The sequence below is a fragment of the Semicossyphus pulcher genome, unplaced genomic scaffold (genome assembly GCF_022749685.1).
Source record: "Semicossyphus pulcher isolate SPU_LCO1_2020_fin unplaced genomic scaffold, fSemPul1.0.p SCAF_11, whole genome shotgun sequence".
Lineage (NCBI taxonomy): Eukaryota > Metazoa > Chordata > Actinopteri > Labriformes > Labridae > Semicossyphus > Semicossyphus pulcher.
The window spans coordinates 6,994,949-7,010,392 of NW_027211615.1; the positions used below are offsets into that span (position 1 = coordinate 6,994,949).

A 15,444-nucleotide genomic window follows, 5' to 3' on the forward strand; every position below is an offset into this window, starting at 1 on the left:
CCCTAAATGGCCCTCCAATTTCTTACAAGCTTGTCTTTGTCTTGGTCGTTTTTATGACTGATAGTCGACCTTGAACTGAAATAATTTTATTCAAGGCCTTCAAGTACTTCTTGTTGTATTTGTGTTGCTAAGAGTCCTGAGTTTTCATTAGCTCTGCAGGGAAATTGAGTTCAGTTAGGTGAAACATTTTATTACAAATGTTGTGAATAGTTCCCATTGACACTAACAAACAGTTTGCAGGGTCAGACCGTGCTGGCTCCTCTTATAGATGACTATTTAGCAATATATCTAGACTAATAATCAACAAGCCTGCTCGGATGCAATTCACCTCACACAGAACACCCTGGGAAAGTTGTTACTAATCTATTAATTACCCACTATAATGATGCAGAACAATCGCGTTAGCGTGGAGCAACCCTTGCTTTTATCCTGAAACATTTGACCCGTCCTCACGGGACTGTGTTGGCATTCAAGCATGTTGATGGCACGAGAGGACACTCAATTTAATGCCTGAATTACTCATGGCCAATTCTATTACATAATGCACACGGCTCAGTTTTTAAAACAACATTCCTGCTCTCTGCATGGACTGTAGACTCTGACTATGTTTATGATTAAATCTATATAACACACTGTTACTGTTTTGCTTTTCTCTCTCTTTCTGTGGCTACAAACTGGCCAGTGACTCTGCACTGCTATCTTCAAATCAGTGAACATGAAGAGGAGTGCACCATAAATACGACTATCCTCTTGAATTTCTGATTAATATATTCATCAAGGATAAGTATGACTAGGCAACCTCAGAGCTTCTCATAATAAAGAGGGGAATTCAGTCTGTTAATGTATGTAAAAGAGGCCATGGGCTAAATATGTGATTTCCTTAACAAACCTCTGCTTTTCTGATATGCTGCTGTAGGGAAGCGTCCTCTGACGACAGTCACACAAATAGAGGAAACAGAGGCGCAGGATTAAAAGAAGACATATCCTGGTCATTGTTCATCACTGCTGGATGGAGCCGCCTCTCTGATCTAAAGGAAACTGTTGCTACTTGAAGTTGAGGAAGCTGTCATCTGTTTGCAGTAAGTTTTCCTTTTTGATCAAACTCAATCTCTACCACATGCCGAGTATAAACCACACTGCCAGGTTTGAAGCAGCTGCCTGTTTTATGTGATGAAGAAGATGTACAGAAAGTGGTGTTCTCCTGTGTCATATCACATCGCAGATCCGCCACGGCGTGAAGAGGTGGATCAGAGAGAAAAAATCAGGCTTTTAAGTTGGTTCCTTTCCTTGATTTTGATTCATTAAGTTGGGCTGTAATTGACAGTCTCTGTGATTTCACTGTCACTTTGAGTTCTCTTCCTCGGCTGTAATGCCCCACTGAGCCTCAACCAACCGAAAAGATAATCTTATGGCTGTGTTGATGTTTGTGGTAATGCGGCAGCTTGGGAGGGGTTATGTTAAAATACTGAAGCTCGCATTTCAAACAGAGATGTGTCTATTACTCAAGGAACTTTCAGATGTCAGATATAAAAATGTAATCAGTGACAAGCTCATAAGTGAACAGTGAACTCAGCTCTATTAAAGATAAGTCTTACAGATAAAACATGCGACCCTTAAGGCTGAAAGAGGAGATTGGTTTTCTGCTGAACTATAAAAAAGTTGTCAAACCTTCATAATGAACAGCCAAATCCATATAAACTGGTAATCTTCTGAGTCGGGTACAGGCCTAACATTTATTATCTCTCAAAATAACAACAATAGCAACAATCTTAGTTAAAATGAAAGAGTTTTAAACTCAAGATGAAGCTAAGCTCCAGGATTGTGTTGATCCGATTTGACTGACAGTGCTGGCAACAATTGTCTATTTTCTTTCCCAACTGGGCCTTTAGTTTATTACCCAGTAGGCACTGAATATTTGCAGAGAGCATAGTAAAGGCCCACCCTCCTACAACCTTGAACAGTGTTAGCTGCAAATGGGCAGATGATTGTTTCTTGCATAAGCTCATTTGTTGCTAGCTTGCTCAAAGTGATTCCTGTGCTGGTTGACTTCTATTTACCTGATCACACCCTGGTTTAAATGTCGTATTGTGCAAAACAGGATGTGGATTAAGGAATACTTTTAGAAAAGATTCACCTTTTCCAAATTCAAGGAGAAATGACGCCATTTGTGTATTTATTGTGCATTTTCATGATGTCAGCTAACTCAGAAATGTAGAAAAAGCAGCACTTCCTGTGTGTGTCTCTGTAACCACTGTAACCATCTTGCTTGGGTCTGAGGGTTCCAGGAGGTCCTGGATTGTGCCAGGGGAGGTAAACACATAAATCCATCCTGATGCACTGAAAGCAGCAGCAGCTGTTGGCTGAACCCTCAGCAGCCTTCCTGCCTAGCAGATCCGATCCACGTACGGACATAAAGCCAGAGATAATGCTGATTGTTGTGGATTCCTCGCTGACACTTATTGGGCTGAGCTGGATATGATGCTAATTTTGTAGCAATTATCTTAAAGACTGGACTGTTTTTACTATACATTTTTCATTTCATTAATGTGATGATTAATTGTACTCTTATAACTTTTCATATAGCTTTTATTCCCTGACCAATAATTCAAAACTTTGGCGTTATAAATCTACCGTGCTTTTAACTGGTTTAACTGGCTAATATTTGGCACTTTGCTGTGTAAAGTACTTGATTCATCAGCTTATTCTGTTGATTCCAGTTCCTAATCCACAGTCAGACATAAACTAGACTGGGAGATTGGAATGGCTAAAGTGGACCTGAAGACAATTTTCCACTAAAGCAGATAAATGAGGCCACGGTGGATCGGCATACAACATCTGGCTTGCAGGTGGTGGAAGCAGAAACCCAAACAGGAAAGTGGCCTGTCATGATCTGCCGTCCTCACTGCAACGTTTCAGTGCTCATCCAAGAAGGGGAGTGTTTTTGCCTGTAAGGTGATGGCCTTGCAGAGTGGAATTTCCACTCTAACGTTTAATAGATTTCAGGTTCAGGTCCATGGCTTTGCAGAGACCAAATGTTTGCTTACACTACTTTCATCATATCGTGCTTTTAGCTGAGCAATGTCTGTACAATGGCATGCAGAGGAATGTGTGAGAATGCTGTGTGTACACAATAGGGATGACCTCATTGTTTTCAACTTCCATTAAGCTCTACATGCTGAAGAACAATGAAATCTGCGTGCCACATAACCCCAAACCCCCCTCGTCCTCACACTGTATGTGTGCGTTTACGTCCTGGTCTCTGAGGTGTGTATTTACCTTCTAGTTTACAGAGGTTCTTAAAATATTTACCCAGGGCTGAACTGGTTAATGATTATTTGAACAAGCGGGATTGGAAGTGTTGGGCTACACACACTGGGGCATGTTGTCGCAGAGAACTCCAATGGGCTTTGTTCATGCTGTCAGTGAGTGAATGCAGCCCCGACCTCGCTGACCTTCTGTGGGTTAGAGGTGGAACATTTTCTCAAATAGCCTGAAAACTGAAAGCAAATCTGAGCTAATTTATGCTTCTATTTCAATAACAAGGCCTCTCTGGGTGAAAATAATCTGTGGTATGGTGTGTTGGGATTTGCCTCTTTTATTGTCAGTGTGGAATAAAATGCTTGGAGCTGAAACCATCAGTTGTTTAATCTATTAGTCAGTGTTATCATATGATAGTAAATTTGATGTTCTTGGGGCGGCTGTGGCTCAGTGGTAGAGTCAGTTGTCTTTCAATCGGAAGGTCGGAGGTTCGATCCCCAGCTACATCCTCAGGCTACATGTTGAAGTGCCCTTGGGCAAGAACCCCAAATTGCTCCTGGTGGCATAAACAACGAGTATGAATGTGATTACTGATTGGTAGTTGGGCACTTTAGGCAGCAGCCTCTGCCATCACTGTATGAATGTGTGTGTGAATGGGTGAATGTGACATGTAGTGTAAAAGCAGCTTTGAGTGGTCGCAAAGACTAGGAAGTGCTATATAAGTACAGTCCATTTACCATTTTAGACTTTTTGCCAGGCAAAACAAGCAGTTTGATTTTTTGCACGTGTTTTTTGGCATTTTATTTATCAAATTAATGATTAGAGACCCCCTCCAGTGAAAATCAAGTGTTTAACCTTGTAAACATCACCATGTGGTGTTCTTCATGTGCTACAAGACATATCAGGGACAACATGAGCAGTAATCTCCATGGCTGGGCCTGTCTGCTTTTAAACTGCAGTGTACCAAGGACAGGCTGAACATCACGTTTTCAGATTGGCAGGTTTGAGACGTCACAAACCTAAGGAGCCAATCCCGTTAATGGACGGGGTGACGCTGTGCTGCAAACTCACTACTGACTACTAATGTTAACGTTACTACTACTAATTACTACATTTCAAGCTAGCTAAGTTTCAACAAACAGGCAGATCTGTTTTGTTTTCACGACGGAGGGGGTGGTTGTACATTTACATTGTGGGCGGGGACTATGCAGATTCTGGAATTTTTTTAATGAGGGAGAAGGAGGAGATAAATGTAATTTGCAGAAATAAACATATCGGACACAATTTATTATTTCTAGCAGGGCTAGGTGAAAGCTACTTCTCAGTTGATTTATTACCTTGGTACATATTTTCCTAATGCCTTTAATGTCTCAATTGGTAGTTTAAAGCTTTACTTCATTAATACAGCACAGTGTCATCTAGTAAATCATGATTACATTTTGTGTAAAATCAACGATAAGTCTGTTTAAGGGCATGGCTACCTGTGACCATGGCAAGTTCCCAGCAAGGTGACCTGTCAATCAGGGTGGAGTCAAAGCAATCTCCCTGTCTGTCTCCCCGTTGTCCAAATATGGTCATTTCTGGCTCCAATGGTCGTGAAAATCCCAAACAAAAGGCTTCATGATGGCTACGTCCACTTCTTATAGGCAATCTATGATCATGCTGAAAAAACTCTCGACTCGGAGAAGCAGTGATTGTGACCTTGTCTGTCAGAAAACCTCACCTGCAGACTCCTCTCTCCTCCTCTTCCTCACACCTGTTTCCTCTTCATCCCTCCCTATCATTATAATCTCACACTGTTATGTTCTCGTTACCTAGGCTCTCATATTTAGCGGGCGGCTCTTCGGTGTTAAAGTGCTTTAAACGGTCATTGGAGGCAGTTTAGCACGTAGCGCTTTGATCCATTCCAGTGGCGTTCTGACAACTCTTCACTATTGCCTCTGCTGGATCTGTCCAGCTGTGAGGAGGAAAGCTCGATCAGTGGTTTGTGAATGTGAGACGTGTGAGCTTAAGCAAGCTGCTGTTTTTCATTAAGAAACAACTGGCGCATGGGGCGGGAGTTGGCCGCCCTAATGGTTCTTTCTAATGACAGCAGGCCAGTTTAGAAGTAAAGCTGCTCCAATGATGGCCCACAGGGTTGTTTTTAATGAAGTGACTGCCTGAAGCCCTTCAACATCTCATAAAGCTCTTGGGGAAAACAGTCATGGTTGAAGAGAGGTTGAAATGAAGGGCCTCGCTGTAGTCTGGCTCTCTTATTTTCTGTATTGTACGGGCTCTTACTAACAAACTGGTTTGAAAGGAGCAGCACTTATCCTAGGTAAATTTTGCAGTCGGTAAGTAAGTGAAGACACCTATTAAAAAATAACCAGTGGATCTGAGTCACTAAGGTACCAAGGGGATACTAGAAGCTTGTTCAAATACAATACGTTTACTTGGACGGAGATACTTGATTATCTGGTATCAAAAAGTGTGTCTAGATATTTTGATTTCATTTCAGGGGCCAGCGATTGATGAAGCAATATCATAGCCCAATTTAATACAGTCCGCAACATTAATATCTATTCAGACAGTGATTCATTTTATATGATTTGAAATTTAGTAGTGAACTCTTCCCAGATATGAAAGTAAAAAATCTGAAGTGCTAATCTCTTTGGCGGCACCTATGGTGATAAACGGTAATTGCAGGAGCACACTTCCGAGATATCCAGACAGTGTTGTATGTGTGACGTCCACGGTTGGCTCCAGTTGTAACTCTTTCCTCGCTGAGCGTCCAATTTGTTTCTTTTTCTTTGGATTTTCACTTATTGTTGAAGTTGTATCTGTAGTCATCGGTCTTTTCTTTGTTTGTTCAGCCAAAGTAGATTACTGTTTACTCGCAACACTTACAGAGACCGGAAAAGCAGCCGCTTAGCTCCGTCACCACTGCTGGGTGACGGAAAACGCTTCGCTAACTGGGTACCGCTTGTGATTTTTTCTGCGAAAGTCGCCACAGACACCCAGTCTGTGATACTGCAAATGTAAAGGCTTTCATCAGTGGGCCATAGGCTCAATCACCATTGTGTTACCTCATTCGGCGATAGATAGAGACTTAGCAGACATTTATTTACATGAAAATCTTCAAGATTATTACTTAAATATTCTTTAAAATATAAAACATACATATGTAACTATCAGTTGGCTGTAGTATTGTTTGGCATTTCTTAAACATAGCAATAAAGATTAATGTTTACACTTTGTATTGATGATATTTGGGTTAATTGTGATTATTTTTGCTACTAATCCATTAATTACTCTTCACAAGCAGTCGATAACCCAAAGAACTGAAAAAGGACTGAATTTATTCATTTATTTTTAAAATAGTTGCCAATTTATTTTATTTTTTCTTTCCAAATCTTTATTCATTCTTGAAAGGACATTAAGGTTTCCCTAATTTCGCTGTCGAGATTAAAGGCACATTGAGATGAACAAAAAGAACAAATACATATAATCAATCACAGAAAACAATAAAACAATAGAACAATAGAAATCAATTAAAACAGTTACTATTAATAGTACATGTTAATATTCTATTTGTGCTATATCATTTTGATTGCAGCTCTATATTGATTTAATGTATTGATCCACATTAATGGATATTTACTCTCATATGGGATACTGTTGCTCAATGAATTCAAACTAACAGAGCATGTGCCTGAATGTGGGACTGTGTGAATGACTGTGAGGTGCCAGGTGTACAGGTGTAACGGGCTATCAGATGACTTGAATAGCATTAGTTGGACATCACAGTCTGTACCTGAGATGAAAAGAGTATCTGGAGGTTTGTAGCTCAAAGCACTGCGGCTCCTCGCTGCTTCCTGATATGAGATTCAATAAGCTAATGTTGCCAGGCAACGGGTACCATGCCACTTTTGGCAAGTATTGCTTAGTAACAAAATTTGTTTCCAAGGAGTAAAAAGCAGAATCACTGATGGATCAATGATGGATACAAGCCTAAAATCTAATCACCTATTTTAGAAATTTAAAACAACGTGAAACACAGTTTGTTTTATTGAGTTAAATGGATCAGAAAATCCAGGTTGGTGGAAAAAAAACACTTTTTACACAGTGACAGGTGTATTGTCAGTGGGCCTGGCACTGGTTGGTATTCTCTCCACGCGTCGGTTTCATCTAAAATTCTTTAATTTTTCAAAGCTCAGTCCTCCACAAATATCCCCACAGGTTGTGAAAGTACTCGAGCACTCTCGTCTCACAATGCACCTCTGCTTGCAAATGGCCAACGGTGCACTAGTGGGAGGCGGAGTAGGAGGAGAGGGGTAGTGTGAACAGGGCCTGCGGGGGTGGTGCTGCGTTACATAATCTCAGATGAGCCCAGCTGTGCTGCGTTGTTTAGCCCATGGGTGAAGCGTAGCCAGCCAAGCAGACTGATGTGTCCACCTGTGCGCCTCAGAGTAGGTACAGGATGAGAGTACAGGTCGATGAACAGATTGACACTGAACACGCTGATCACATGGAGCCAGAAAAACGTGACACAGCAGCAGCGCCAACGTCTCTCTTCCGGCTCTGTGTTCCCATGGCAGCACAGTTGTTGTGTTGTCAGAAACCTCGCAGTGTAATAATGATAATGCAGGGTTCCAACAACGCTAATTAGAAGCCATTTTTCTTTTTTTTTTGCTACTTAAGCTTTCTCCTGTGGCACTTTCTTATCCCTACAGCCACTCATCATAGGAGCAATGCTCCAAGAAGAAATATCCTTTCATCATGTGCTGTCGACACAGGCAGCTTACACTAGTTAGTACCGCTGCACACTATCTTCTCCCCTCATGTTGGCAACGTGTTACACAGTGATGGTGGACAGGATCTCTGTGAAGACTTCGTTATTGTTAATTTCCACAGCCGGCGGGTGTTTTTCTTGTGGCGGACTGCAAGCAGCATAAAGCTCGAATAAAGACTGAATAATGCACTAAAGGTGTCTTTGAGGAAGAAGCCTTTCACCCTGCAAGCTCTATTTAAAAGAGCCTGCATCAGAGTCACTATCATTAAAAGCTCATCATGTTGGCCTGCCAGACCTCTGTAATTAAAGGAAGAGGCGTCTGTGTTTTAACTTCAACTCTTTGTCTCTGATGCTGCATTACAGCAAGACAAACCGATGTTCTCTCGCCTGTACCACTTAATAGAAGTTTGTTTTGAACAAACCCACACAAAACTGTCAAACTTCTCTCTTATCATCAGCAATTAAGAATTGAATGAAATGTCAGCAGCACCATTTGCTGTAATATGTTTGTGGTATAGCAAAGGAAAGCTCTAAACTAAAAACCATTAAATAAGTTCTGGACGGTTGCTGGACATCAGTGTTTTCCATTAGTGCATACAATGTCCAGCTGGGTGAAACAAGTTGTCAGCTGGGTACCCGAAGGGCAGAAGGCGATTTTTTTTTTCTGCATAGTTAAGGCTGAATCCCAAGCATTCATGGTTAGAGTCCCTATTTTGTATTTCCGGTGTACACTGGAGAGCTTTAGCTCGTTTCATCCAGAGAAAAGAGAAGTTCCCAGACAATACCAAAGATGACGTCTTTCAGAGCATGAAAGGTGAAGTAAAGTAAAACTGCTTTAACAATTTGGGAAGCATCAAGGCCCAATGTGTCATTTTATCCTGCTGGGCGTCTGCAGCCAAGCCTTCTCTAATGTTAGCTTAGCTTTTTTTCTCTGATAACTGATCATTCAAATGTCCATTACCTGAAATCCTCAAGTGGGCTAAAAGATATATTCAAAGTGCTAATCTCGAAGATCTCAGTTTTGTTCTCTTTGACAGCACCTATAGTAGTGAATGATAATTATGGGAGCTTCCCAGATGTCCAGACAGTGTTGCATGTGTGACGTCCACGGTCGGCTCCGGTTGTAACTCTTGATTTTCCTGGCTGACGGTCGCTTTCCTTTTCAGACTGTTTGCTTCATCTGAGCGTCGAGTTTGTTTCTTTTTCTTTGGATTTTCACTTCTTGTTGAAGTTGTATCTGTAGTCATCCATCTTTTATTTGTTTGTTCAGCCATAGTAGATTACTGTTTACTCGCAACACTTGCAGAGACCAGAAAAGCAGCCTATTAGCTCCGCCTACCCTCTCTGGCAGACCAACCACTGCTGGCTGATGGAAAACGCGTCCCTAACTGGGCGTCACTTGTGATTTTTTCCATAAAAGTCGCCACAGACACCCAGTCTGTAATACTGTGAATGCAAAGGCTTTCATCAGTGGGCCATAGGCTCAGTCACCATTGTGTTACCTCATTCAGCGATAGATAGTGACTTAACATTTATTTGCATTAAAGAGATTACTTGAATATGATGGTTAAATGACTTGAAACAATAAGAAAGTAGGTTTGCAGTAGTAGACTATCACATTTATAATAATCCAATGGCAATGCATCGCACCGGAATTTGAGGTTGAATTTTATACCATTTCAAGCGTGCACTACATTTAAGGGAAAAAAGGGACCACACAGGCCGGCCTCAGACTTTGGGGGCCTGGAGTGATTGATAAATGGATGAAACTGTGGAGCTACATTCTATGAACAGTGCCTGAAAACTCACAGCAGGAACATGTCTTCTGTGAGCTTTGCCTCCTTCCCAGCTTCTCTGGACTTTGACACTCCAATGGGAGCACGGTGGCGACAGACACCCTATGGGTATCCTGTGCTAAACTTATACTTTGCCTCTGGCTCTGTCTGTCTGCACCCAAAGCCTTCCCTGCAGCTTAGTTTCAGTCCTCAAATAAGAGGGGGGACAGAGAAAGAGATCTGATAGGAGAGTATAATGGCCAGAAAAATTACATCAAGATACACGGATAGACACTGAGAACTAGGTGGCAAAAAGAATGGGGCAAAGCACTGAGGGAAACGTAGACAGATGAGAGAGAAAAAGTTGCGTAAAAGGAATTTCAAGGACATTTAATCTGCGTAGGGGAAAGAGGCAGAGGGTGGAGGGAAATACTAGAGGAGCAGTTGAGTCTTGACTGCCAGGCAGAGGGAGGGAAAGGTGAACCTCACGAAGATCCAGCCCCCGCACTTAATTGTTTTGTTTTGCCAGGAAAAGCCCCAGATGCCTGTAGTCAAGCAACGGCTTGACCCTTTCTTTGGTTGCGCACTGCAGGGCTGAGGGCACTGCACAGAAAGCTTAGCAGCAGACCTTGTTTTCAAAAGCCCTTTCTCTGTTTTGCCCCTTTGGGAGGTGCAAAGCCTCACATCTGTCAAAGTGTCACAGGGCTTGCTGTCTGCAGCCCTATCCTCCACCTCTCCCACCCCTTATAACAGCGATTACCCAGGAACCCCTGCACACCGTTTCTCACGGCCATTAAACATGCACTTGTCAATCTGCCCTCCTGATCTTGTGAACGATGGCTTACAGCCATTTGCCTCTCAATTGGTTTAAAGCTAATCAATACAAGTGCAGATTTTCTCCGTCAGTGGTCTCCAACCACGGTTCTTTCAGAGACGGATCTAAACATGCACAGTTGCATTTCAGCATCATCGAGTTTCACTGATTAGTGATTAATCTATGGAATGGCCTTTGGAATCAGCTGCTATTGAGTTCGGTTGCAATAAAACCTACTTACACATGGCTCTCGTAAGATGGTTTGGGATCACTGCTGTGCAGTCTCATGGGTTAGCAAACTAAAGCTTGATACAGTATTATATATGTGTTCCTACTCTTGTATCTATTGTTCATAATGCTAAAGCATTACTTAAAGGGCCAGGTCGCCGATTATCAGCCTCAGTCCCATCATGCTATTATGGGGAGCTAATGCCATTATGGTACAAAAAAATGCAACTTTCGCTCTGAGCCATTGCCTGCAGCTAAACGGTAGTATTTCACTCCAGCGTATCTCGCTGGGCTGTTCCTTTCAGAGGGAGGGGCACAATGCACTCTTGACAGCTATGGCGCCAATTTCAAATATTATTGCTTCTATCATTTACAGTAAACACCAGCTTTGACTGACAGCGGCTTTTTCCATGGGCGAATTGCTCCTTTAAGCGCATAATAAGATAAGCCACATATTGCTCTGTCTACATAACTGGTTTGGCTTATGTTAATTCTACTGGACCTCTGCTGTCATTATGTTTAGCTACTGACTTCCAAGACTTTAAATGTCAAAATAGATCACCAATCAAAGGGCTAGAGTTTTAGAAGCTCGCTCCTATGTAGTTAAGTTCAGCTGTCTGCCCACAGAAGCCGCCAGACAGCGCTTGTGGCTTTGCCTGTTAATGATGCTACCTGGGACTACATCTGGTGCTTTCAGATTGTTTGGAGTGTCAGCACAACAAAGAGAAGAGCGAGAACAAGACTCTGGGCTAATTGCTGTAAGTACTGGGCCTGTGTCTTCAGATGTCAGGATTAAAAGCGTCAGCGTTCACTTCCTCTCTCTCCCTCTTTTGTTTACCTTGATGTTAGAGCTGCAAGTTTTTCTTAGTCTTGTTTCGAAGGTGTTCTTCCTTGCCAAGAGTTTGTATGTGTGGTTGATGAATTGGCACACTTCTCTGACTTGCAGTGACTCAAATTTTCAGACTTTATGTTCCATGAAATAACACACTTGCAGACAAATAAAGTTAATAATAGACTGTTTGATTTGAAATAGAAGGATAGAAAACAGATCGTATTGTTAAGAAACGCAGACTTAGATCCATTGGCAAAGTGCTCTGGCACTCATTTAAAAGCCACTTCGTCATCTGTTATTATATATATATATATATATATATACACACAAATAAACAAAGCATGTGGTTTATGCACCACAAAGCCTGCTGGTTGACGGACAGATTTTTCTGCATTTTCTCATCTTGGATCACAGATCTCATGCATCGCTGCAAACTAGTGGCCTGTTATGAATTAAATATGTAACCCTGTCACCTCCTGGTTTGTGCTGCTCCAAGGAGCTTTTTATTTGACGCATTGCACTTCAGACTGGACCCTTCTTGACTCCATGTTTGTAATGAAACTGTCATTGCTGTTACTTGAAATGCTGCTTGGCTCAACATGCACAATTGACCTTGAAGTCTTGCCTATTTTGTCATGGTCAGGGAAGGGGCCAGAAATTCCCCTGAGTTAAACTGTCAATTAATGCAGGCACGTAAACTGATTGTGTACAGAAACTTTTTTTTGCTGCCAAAATCTCTGTCACTTGTACTGTGAAAAAGTGTTTAATTCCTCTGACAGCCTCAGCTTTGTTTGGCCTAATGACAACACTTAGAAGAGTTAATTGGTTTGATTTTAGAAGTGGTGTCACCCGAAGCTAAATCAAAAAGGCGACTGATCTTGGTTAAAGCTCTTAAAGACGTTTCACCTCTCATCCAAAAGGCTTCTTCCCTTCTGAATTACCATGACCTTACCATGACCTGGATGACTGAGAACCATCACAGACAAGTGGTGTCATCATGTAGTTTGTCTATCATAACATTCTCCATCTCCATAGTTTATACTGGCAGCACCTTCTGCAGGATATGTAGCAGAGCATCACAGCAGAGCAGACCATGGTCCACTTCTTAATTGCTTCACAATTCTCAAATAAAGTTTGAAAGAGCAGCCTTATGAGTACCTTTGCATAGTTAGTAGTAGTGCAGAATCAGGCCACAATCCACTTAGCAACGGTCTGTTTTCTTTTCAGAAATGACCAATCTCAGCTGTCAGAAACAGGACTCTTGGGTCCTCTGATCAGGGTTTGCTGGTTGTTCCTCATACCGCACTCAAAACTAAAACAGGAGACTGTGCTTTTGAGGTTGTAGCTTCTAAACTTTGGACTGTCTCCCACTGGAACTGAGAACTGTGGACACAGACATTTTTAAAAAGCAGCTGGAGGCCCATTTGTTTAGACTTGCCTTGTTTAATCTGTCTCCGTCTGCTTTTATGTCATTTTATGTCTGTATTTAATGTCTGTTACAATCTCTCTGATTTGCCTTTTAATCTTTGATTGTGAAGCATCTGCTCTTGGAAGGTGCTATATAAATAAACTTACCGTAAAATCCAGAATATAGGTCGCACCGGAATATGAGACAGTCTGTCTTTGGGGGTATCCCAGAGGGGAGAAAGGTTTTCTATAACTATTTATTAATTAAAACTTTAATACAAGTTTTTTCAACACTCATTTATTTTCAATTAAAACACATTCAAAACAACCACAAATGACAGCCTACCATCTGTTTTCACCATGTCGAGTTTGCAACCCTGCTAGCTACCTTACAGTAACATTGATTGTTGTGAGGGTTGCGGCTGCAATGGCGACCATGACGGTGCGTGTCTGTGACAAAGTGTTAGCAACAATCAAGTTAGTTATCCTCCCTTAAAACAGTGCTGAAAACACAAAACAGCACTGCAGCATATTGTAGATACCACGTCACCACGTAACATCCGGATAGCGCCATCGTCTGGGTAAAATTCCGTAACACAGTAACACAGTTTATACTGGTATACTGGTCGCACCGGTATATAGGACGCAGCCCACTTTTTAGATGAAAACAAAATGTATTAAAAGTGCATCTTACACACTGAATTTTGCAGTACTTACTTTCATATCAGTTATCTGTGAATTTGTATTCTCTCTTCTTCTCTAAAGATGGTATCAGTATCTAATCCCATAGTGGTTGAGCCCCAACCACTATAAGGAATTCTAGAGAAAAACATGTTTGAGATACTTCTCCAAGTGTCAGGACAAATGTAGTGGAGCGAAACAAGAGGCAACAGTCTTCATGGTGATTTGGCTGTGCCATGGATACCCCCGCCACTGCTGTTGTTTGTGTGAATGCTTCTAAAGAAAAGAAAAGATCGAGAGAAGAAACTTCACAAAAACAAAAGAAAACTGCATTTTTTAGCTGTCAGGCTGTCGTGGGCAGGAGTTTTATGAGCTTTGAGACTGGGGATAGGGCAGTGGTGATTTATAGCTTTCATTATCATAGTTATACCACACTGTCGGTTCCCCAAAGACACCTCACATACCTACACATACGCTTGATATAACTGTGGAAGCGTAAACTTCACCAGAAAGTGGTGAGAGAGAGCTGCTGAATAGTTAAAGTTTCCTAAGGTGCTGCTTTGGCCAAAAGGATTAAATGTTAATGCTACTGCAGGCCTGTGTGAGGAGTTGAGGTGCAGGTGACTTTTTGAGACACAGCACACACACACATTCACACACGCTTACACATGCACACAGACAAATACACACACTTTCTTGGCTACCTGAGTTTTTAATATTTTTCTTTTCCTGCGCTCACCGTGGAGAGCCGACACATGGGGGAAAGAGGAGAGAACGGAAAGGTTTTACCAGTTGAACTTGTGAACTCAAAAGTTGGAATTAAGTGTCAAGTCCCAGCTAAACATTTTCTTTTCTGTCTCACTTTATTTTCGGTTTTTTCTAGCTGTGGTCCGGTCTTTGGCCTTCAACCCTTCTTTTTGACTCAGATTTAGCTCGTTCTCCTGGAGAACTATTTCTACTCTCCACCTCTCTCCACCTCTCTCCTGATTGTGGACTTGAGCTCTGGTGTGATTTACAGTCGGAGCGGAGGATCTGCTACTTTGGTCATGCTTTTCTTCCTTGCCACATTTTCTCAATTCCCCTCTGTGCACAGATGATTCCCAGGCTTCTTCAGACACAAATTCTCGCTCCTTTCTATCCGTCCTTAATTCTGCTCATCTTTTTGGCTTGATGGCAGCGATACTTGGCTAAACAAGCAGCCACGTCACTGCCTTAAACGTCCTCCTTCGTTACTCTTGTAATCAACAGTAATTCTCTCAATAGACTCTTAGCAAGATGCTCATGGAAAACTTCACAAAGTTGCATTGGATGCTCACATGTAAACAGTCATCATGACACACGTCTAATGACCATGATGGTGATAAGTCGTTGGCTTTGGTGGCCGTTGGGTGAACTTCTCCTGGCAAGTCAAGTGCTGCACGAATGGCTTGGCCCGTCAGAGCTCACTGGCCATCAGCGCAAGCAAACACACATGCCAGGTTTCGCTGAGAAGCAACAGCAGCAAAAATCAGGCCTAATCCAGGCTCCGCTCCGAAGAAGGTTTCACCGACAAATAGATTTGATACAGCGGCTCCTCCAGCCTGAATCCCTGTTTTTCCAAAGGGCTGAAGAATGTGGGAGAGAGAAACCGAAGCTTACGTCCCCGCGGCTGAGGAATGTGAAAAGGAGGCAGCGGAGA

General features: G+C 42.1%; 1 protein-coding gene across 2 annotated transcripts in view; it reads left to right on the top strand.

Moving 5' to 3' along the window:
- The window catches only part of sipa1l1 (signal-induced proliferation-associated 1 like 1), a 95,638-nt gene that overhangs the window by 9,281 nt on the left and 70,913 nt on the right, over positions 1-15,444 (top strand). For both annotated transcript variants that reach the window (XM_069684588.1, XM_069684596.1), the window contains exon 2: positions 917-1,079. The gene's annotated coding sequence lies outside the window, so the exon portion shown is untranslated. The remainder of the gene's footprint in view (positions 1-916; positions 1,080-15,444) is intronic.